This window comes from Nelusetta ayraudi, unplaced genomic scaffold (assembly GCF_046127955.1).
Source record: "Nelusetta ayraudi isolate G7.1 ecotype Tasmania unplaced genomic scaffold, CSIRO-AGI_Nayr_v1 ptg000053l, whole genome shotgun sequence".
Taxonomy (NCBI): Eukaryota; Metazoa; Chordata; class Actinopteri; order Tetraodontiformes; family Monacanthidae; genus Nelusetta; species Nelusetta ayraudi.
The window spans coordinates 4,286,542-4,294,765 of record NW_027466103.1 but is presented as its reverse complement, the minus strand read 5'-3'; the positions used below and the strand labels follow the sequence as shown (position 1 = coordinate 4,294,765).

General features: G+C 41.4%; 1 long non-coding RNA gene across 1 annotated transcript; it reads left to right on the top strand.

Moving 5' to 3' along the window:
• Window positions 1-4,890: 4,890 nt before the first annotated feature.
• On the top strand, window positions 4,891-5,903 carry LOC142896440 (uncharacterized). Its single transcript, XR_012928352.1, has 3 exons — window positions 4,891-5,129; window positions 5,202-5,310; window positions 5,484-5,903. It is a non-coding gene; the product is annotated as an uncharacterized LOC142896440 (long non-coding RNA).
• The last annotated feature ends 2,321 nt before the right edge of the window (window positions 5,904-8,224 follow it).

Genomic DNA, 8,224 nt, shown 5'->3' with positions numbered 1-8,224 from the left:
ACCACCTGTTCCTCAGAGCTCATGCTAATCCCGAAAAAGGTAACACGTGTTCTCCGCCTCATCTTTCTAAATGTATTTCTTCTGTTCATTAGGTGAGTGAATTATATCAAAACAACGATAAATGTTAGACCGTGTGTCCGGGTAAGCGATGAACCCGGAATGTATATTGTGAAAGGTGGAATGTGTATTATGTCCATTACATGGAAGAAAAGTTAGCTCGTTGTGGCTATCGGCAGAGCCCGCTCACTGCACTAGACACCACGGTTCCCCGGCCAGTATTGTTTTATGTATGTCGGCTTTGTTAGACATTTTTGGTTGTACACATACATATACACATACACTCGCGAGCACATCTACACATACACTCGCGTGCACATCCACACTTACACGTGCACTCACTCGCGCGCACATCCACACATACACGCGTATTCACTCGCTTGTACGTACACAGACACACTCAGCCATTTGTATATTCAGTTTGGGGTCTCGAATTTAGTTGTTTGCTCTTTCTGTTATTTTCATTTCATATATATAATGATGACAAATGTTTGGGCGAATTAGCCAGTTTAAACATATCTCTAAGGGCGTATTCAGTATCAGTTCGGACTAAACCAAAAAATTCCCTTGTGTGGACCTTTTGGTGTGAATACAAACCAGCAAACTCTGGTACGGAGGAAACAGCCGGAGAGGTGGTCTCGGTTCGCTTCAAAATGAACCATGGTTCGGTTGATGTGTGAAAGCGACCGCACCGTGGTTCGAACCAGTTGTGAAATCACACACCTTTTTACACGACAAAGGCTTCCGCTGCCACAACCGTTATGGGAAATTATGTTTGGGTTAGCACAGTAGAAAGTTTAATAGCAAGTCATCGGACCATCAGGCTAACGTGAGCTGTGGTTCAACGTGGAGCAATGAGGAGACAATTCTTGCAAAATGTCTTCATTGTCGCAACATCTCCTCATAAAATCGACGTTGCATCAAAAGCTTCTGACGCTCCAAATTTCCCGCAAACGCTTGTGTTTGTGTGAGAAAAAAAACAAACATTATGAGCACAACGAGTGCAGCACACTAGAGCTCCATGATTGTTTCATTTCCGTGTTTAACATGGTGTTACCCCGCCCCGGACCATTTTGTCCAATGATTGAACGATCTTTGCACACAAGTGGGTTTGTTGTCAACAAGAAATAAGAGCAAGAAATAATATAATGAACTTGATGGAACTGATCCTGAGTGTTAGTGTTGTATATTATTATTAATGTAACAAATGGTGACTGTACATGTGTTATGCTTAAAGTCTGAAGTTCTGACTGACGTTTTTTACCGCTGGGGGAAATCGAGACATAACAAGATTTGATGATTCATTCTAAAATGACTTTCAGATGCTTGAAGATCGACTAAAAGATGAACAAGCAAACAACCACTTGATGCTATTATTTGCTGTGGACTCTCTTCTCATGTTAGACATTAAATCAACAATAAAGTAGTTTGATAGGTCTCATGATGCCAAGGCACCAAACACAGAGGCCAGTTTCAGTGTCATTCTGTTCTCCCGTGGAGCAGCATAGCTCTGGAAATATCGGCTGGTGTCCAGTACTCAGTGGCAGGCCATGCATACAGAATCATACTAACATACAGTATTACATTACCTTCATATAGGTGACCTAGTTGAGCAAAAGCTAGCATTTGAATTATAATTAAGACTAAGTAAGTAAGGCCACTGATACTGTCAAAACTTACAAATAATTTTTTATTTTAAGAGATTACTTAACAAAGTTCTAATAAGTGTTAAGAACAGCTCGCACCCAATGAGATCAAACACAATCAAACAGTCAAGAGTTCCTAATAAAACCCTTTTTTTTTTTTTTTTTATTGTGAGGCAACGTAAGTAATGTGACCAAGTTCTGAACTGAACTGAAACTCTCTGAACTGATTCCACTTGGAGCTTTCCGATCTATCCTGAGGGATAGACAGCATGAGATCACGAAACAGTGCCTGTGTTTTAAATCTTTAATTGTTTGTTGTTGTGTCACAGCGCCCGCATTTGAAAATATTACTGCACCTCCAAATTTGTATGTTTTATTTAAATCTATCACCCCTATGTAACTATTTTTACGGCATGTGCTGCTGACCTCTTGGCCAGGTCACCCATGTGAAAGAGATCCTGATCTCAATGGGTTTTTATCTGGTTAAATAAAGGTTGAGAAAAAAAAGTTTAAAATAAAAACATAAAAACATAAAAACCTAACTAAATACTGGTGGGCAAGCCAAAATTAATAAAAGGAAAGAGAGCCACTACTGCCTGGCCCACATGAGCCATCGGAACAGAGTTCTCCCCTCTACCCTAACCTAACCAACTAACCCCTAAACAAATGAGAAATTAAGCAATGAAAACTGAACTACTGAACCCACCAGAAAGGAAGAGGTAAAAAAAAACAAAAACAAAACACAACTTAAGAATTTGAGCCACATTGAATTGACTGCTGCTGTTGTAGCTCCTGCTGCCACTGCTGCCATTGTTGCCAGCCAGACTAAGAACCAGGAAGAGAGAGACCTGAGCTTCAGTCCCCTCCCCCTCTTTATATGTAGGTCTTGACCACTGTGCAGCCACACCTGTTGGAAAGGTAACAGGCAGAGTGAGCACAGAACCAGACGGACCAGACAAACCAGCAAGATGGACGGGGAGCATGTAACAAGTCAACCAAAAGCACACTTTGTGAGCTTTAACTCTTGTCCAAACTGCAGATTCGTATGAGACCAACAACGCAATCATGAAACAAACGATTGAACTATTAAATCATTAAATAATTGATCGAATGTTGGTGCAGCTGCTGTGCCAATGCACCATGTTATTTACATTATAAATTGCAGATGATTGGACCACTAAATCTTCTCCTTCAGCCGTCGTGGGTTTGTGGTGGTGGCAACTGGATCTCTGGCTCTGATTGGCTATCGCAACTGACGTGTGTTCAGTTCACTTAAAGAGCACATGAGCCTGCAATGTTGATTCTGGCCTCAAGCAGATTTCATAGCGCCTGACAACACAAGCCAGGTAAAACATCATTGAATAAAATCTCTACTGTAATATACAACAATGGAATCAATGCGACCAAGTGGATTTCTACGATAGGACGTGAAAAGAACAGACTTCGGAGAATAACTTTATTGTCATGTCTATGGGAAAATGTACTTTTTAAAGAATGTTTAGGCTAGCAGAGAAGGCCTTGCTGGCCCTGACTATCTGCAATACTGAAGGTTCAGTACTGCACGTATAAGTGAAGCTTTCCTGAAATGTAGAGCAATTACAGTGAATGAAATAAGAGGATGGACTTTTATGACTTTTAGGTTCTGGCAGTTGATTGACAGACCAATATTGTTAAAAGAATATATATATTAGTGAAGTGTTCTAAAAAATAAAATAAAATGAGTCCCATCTTTCTTAAGCTTTCTCATGTTGAACAGTGGCATCACTTTTGTACAATTCCAGCTTTGAAGAGAAAGAGGGAGGCAGAGGAGGTGGAGAGAGGAGGATCCTCTCACAGCCACTCCTCACAATTTGCACCACATTTTTATGATAAGAGTCATTATGATAAATAGATGTGTTGGGGAGTTCACCCTGCACTTAACTGCTTGTTGAGACTAGAGATTGGTCCATAGAGATGTTGACCAACATTTTTAAGAGGAAAATAAATAGGAGAGGATATCTGGAAACTATTTTTGAGGGGCACCAAAATCTCAGTGACTTGAAGACAAAGGCTAGAGACTTGGAAAACAAATATATTTTAAAAGAAAACATCCCACTATACCTCCAACCAGAGTTTTGTGTCTCTCTTCTAAAACATGACACAGACAGGGATGGGCTCCGAGGCATCTGGAAGAACAAAGGCTTCAGGAACCCATTCAACGCCTCACTGGTGTGGTGGAGTTTGGCCGTTGGACAGAATGAGATAACTGCAGCGGCGACAAGTCTGATGATGACCAATCAGACAGATGAACGGGTTCAGGTGAGAGCAGACGTCTTGAAGAAGTTTGCCACCTCTCCAGCCTTCCAGGAGTCTTCCAAGTTCGGGGCGTACCGCTTCACCTTCCCACTGGAGAAAGTCCTGCAGGCGTACAGCAAACAGGTGCAGTGCTGCTGTGGAACAGAACATTCATCAGGAATGGAAATTTGACAGGAAAGTGATGAAGTGATGATTATGAATGTGGCAACATAAGGGTGAAGGGACCAATAACTGGTATATATAATGACACACTTTATTTAATTATATTATATAATCGTAATAGAAATAGCCAGTGGGCGTGAGGGGGCATGAGGGGGCGTCGGTACGGGCGAACAGGACCGCACACACATTACGCGTTATTCCTATGGCAAAAGGACACATTAATGGCGAGAAAAACAAACTAGTCCGGCAACATACCGTGAAAAGGTGAAGAGGGAGGATTACTTTGCGCCCAGCGGCACAATTGCGATCGGCAGAACAGCTGGTCTTGGCCACGCTGATTACCCCAACTGCAGCATGCCGGCTGAGTTACCTGGGGGACGAAGAAACACAACCAGAACTGCTCCGAAAGAGGGGGAGGGAAGCTCCTGGTGCCTGAACTGTATGAAGGAGAGAATCCAATTTTGACGACCGTCGCGAAAATTAAGAAAACGTGTATGAGCGTGCAGAAACAACCCGAGCCAAGCAACCCCACAATGAGGCGATCAGATGAGACAACCATAAAATAATCACACTTGGTCGCTGACCAGGTGGAGCAACTCGGCGGAAGTGGGGCACCCGGAAGTTGCGAACTCGTGGTGCACAAGCCCTCGTTTTTATACAGCGTGCCCATCAGAGATAAGCAGTGACGGCCGCATTAATTGAGGCACCAGATGGCTGTGGTTCACAATTTCACATAATCTAACCTTAGTTTTATCCTCTTCAGTTCTGTGATGGCCAACAGCCCATAATGCGGGCATTCAGGACCTACCTATACAAGCAGGAAGTGATGTACATGGTGCTGGTCCACCGACCATGTGATAAGGAGCTCTTCTTAGACTATGACCTGCTGACAGACACACCAAACCCTGTTTGTGCCTACAAAGACGGTCGCATCATCTGGAGGGCTCAGGCCATGTGTAATACCCACAAGTGAGTCGATTCATCTCTGATGAGTCACTGACAACTTGATTACAAATACTGACAACTGCTGCTGTTTTTCAGTTGGGCCTTGGTGGAGTCCGGTGAACAACTGATGGAGGCTGTTGAAAAATATCCAGCACAATATTATGTGTGGGATAATGTCAGCGTAGCCCTGCATGTTGGTGATCAGGTGACTCTCCTTTCACTGCTTCTTACAAACAACATAATATCCTGATAACAATCAGAAATCAGTACATTTCTAAAAAGATAACTCTGAGTCAAAGTATAAGTTGAATTTTGACGGAAGGTTCCATCCTTTAAAAAATATTTAGATTTTCTACTAGTCTGTTTTCTCTCTTTCAGGTGCTAACATTTGATGACAACGATCTGTGTAACAGTCTCAAGTTCTGCAGCCGAGGATATCCTTTTATTGGTAAAACATTTGATGAACCCAAAGCATGTGAAGCACTAGTCAAAGAGCTGTGGCCCAGTTGTCCTGCACTGCAAGAATTTAATGAAACAAAAAAATTATTCCAAAACTCAAGTGTGTGAGCTGCAAATGTTTGCCAAATAGGGTGTTGCAGACATGTTCCAGTAGAGCCTGTTTTGCACATCACCCAAGATCTATGATGGGAGGGAGGAATAGATATGCAACCACTTCCTTCTAATATTTGCTCTGGGCTTCACTTCATGCTAAAGAAACTCTGTTCTATCTAGACTTCTCTTAACAGCAAATACAATTTAACAGTTTGAATCTGGTATGTAATACTCTGCTGCTGTTTCATTCTGTTAAAAAAAAGCTTTTAAATTATGATTCAACAATGATGACAAAATAATTTAAAGGAAAATAATATGAATAGAAATGTCGAGGACATGTTGGCTCTATCAGTAGGGAAAGAATAAACTACACACATTGAAAAACATGTTCAAAACAATACTTAAAAAAGGGAAATAAAACATTATTTAGTTCAAACATACAGACAGAATCAGGTCCAGTCTTTTAGCGTTTTGGAATGTATCTTTTAACACACCGCTTCTATCGCTTCTATCCGAGGAAACACTGCAGAGTTTTGCCCTGGTTGATGTGAGGAGACTTGGTCGAGTTTTATCCCAAGTAAACCCAACAACCTGCCTTTTAGATCCCATTCCCACATCACTTTTAAGGACATTTGATCAGATTCTTTGAGGAACAGATTTTAAATATAGTAAATTGCTCACTCCAGATGGGTGTCTTTCCTGCTGCCTTTAAGACAGCAGTGGTGACGCCCATTCTGAAGAAGAGCAATTCAGACCCAACCATTTTTGACAAGTACAGGCCTGCATGCATCTTGACATTTTTAATGAAGATTTTGGGGGGCAAACAAACAACATTGTGGTTTGTGCGGTGTTATGGTGCTGGTTTTATTCCTATGTTCCAGGTCTAAACATGGTGAAGCAGCATTTAGCTGTTATGCTGCACAGTGCACACAAATGGAATAAGCTTCACAGAAGTGAAGTCAGCCCAAAGTGTGAATGTTTTTAAATCCAGGTTAAAGACTCTTCTTTTCTCTGATGCTTATGATTGAGTGCTTTTGTTCATGTTATTATATTTTGTTACCATCTTTTTATTTATTTTCTCCTTTATTACTGTTCTATTCATGCATTTTAAGTTGCCGTTTTTTCTCTGCAGTTTTTATTTGAAGAGTGTGTTCTTTGTTTTTTTTAAATGCTTTTAAAATGTTGACCTTTTAATCATGTGAAGCACATTGAGTTGCCTTGTGCATGAAATGTGCTATATAAATAAAGCTGCCTTGCCTTTTGCCTTACCCTGGAAAACACAAAATTAAGTGTGGTGTGCCCCAAGGGTCAATTTTATGACCAGTGCTTTTTAATCTTCACATGCTTCCACTCTGGGACAGTATTATTGTCACCCTTTTAAAATGTATTTTTAGATATCAAGTCATGGATTGCAGATAACTTCTTACAGCTCATCCAGGAACAAAAACTGAGGTTTTAGTTATTGGCCCTGAAGGATAGAGAGAGAAACTTTAACCAAAACACAATTTTAAACCAACACAATCTGCTCAGAACCTGAGTGTCATGTTTGACACTGAGATTATTTTTAATCAGCATATTAAAACCATGACATAAATGGCTTTTTATCGTCTCAAGAAATATTCTGATGCATGCTTTTATCTCCTGTGGATTAGACTAGTGTCACACCCTGCTCTCTGGGCTTCCCAATAAGACTATCTCTTATTTGCAATTGGTCCAGAACTCAGCTGCTTGTGTGCTGACAAGGACCAGAGGGCGGGATGACATTACACCGGTTTTAGAATCACTTAATTGGTGCCCCAAGATATTCAAGATAATTTTAAGGTGATTTAATTAATTTTTCAGTGTCTTAACGGTCTTTGGCCATCTTATTTATCAAACCTGCTTTTATCATATTAGCCCTTGCGGATACTGAGGTCTTCTGGCACTTTTATAGTTCTAAACTGACTGTGTCTGCAGTAGTGGTATTCCATTTATTTTTGAGTTTTGTGTTTGTGACAACCAACAGCTCTCCCTATGCATGGGCGAGGTAGTGTGTGTGTGTGTGTGTGGGGGGGGGGGGGGGGTGGGGGGCGGGGGGGGGTGTTTGTGTGTGTGTGTGTGAGGTTTTTGTTTTAAATGAATTGGGCCCGTCAATTAATTGGTGTCATAAATTATTTCAAATTTATTGATAACATCAACTGAGAGAATGAACAGTCCTCCAAGCATCTTGGACATTCTAGCGGGATGGGGGGGGCTCTGGAAAGCGCAAAATGGTTCAGTTCGCCCGGCAGCAACCATCGACAGCGTCAGTGAGCCCAGATTGAATGACTTGAGTGCGAAGAAAGACTACTCGGATGCCAAAACGCCAGTGAAGCCACCTGCAGGACAGACCAGTATTATGAGAAAATATTAGTGAACTGTTCATAAAAAGAACATAAAATTAGTCCCATCTTTCTTAAGCTTTCTCATGTTCAACAACAGCATCACTTTTGTACATGCCCAGCTAAGAAGAGAAAGAGGGAGGCAGAGGAGGTGGAGAGAGGAGGATCCTCTCACAGCCACTCCTCACAATTCTTTCCGCATTTTTA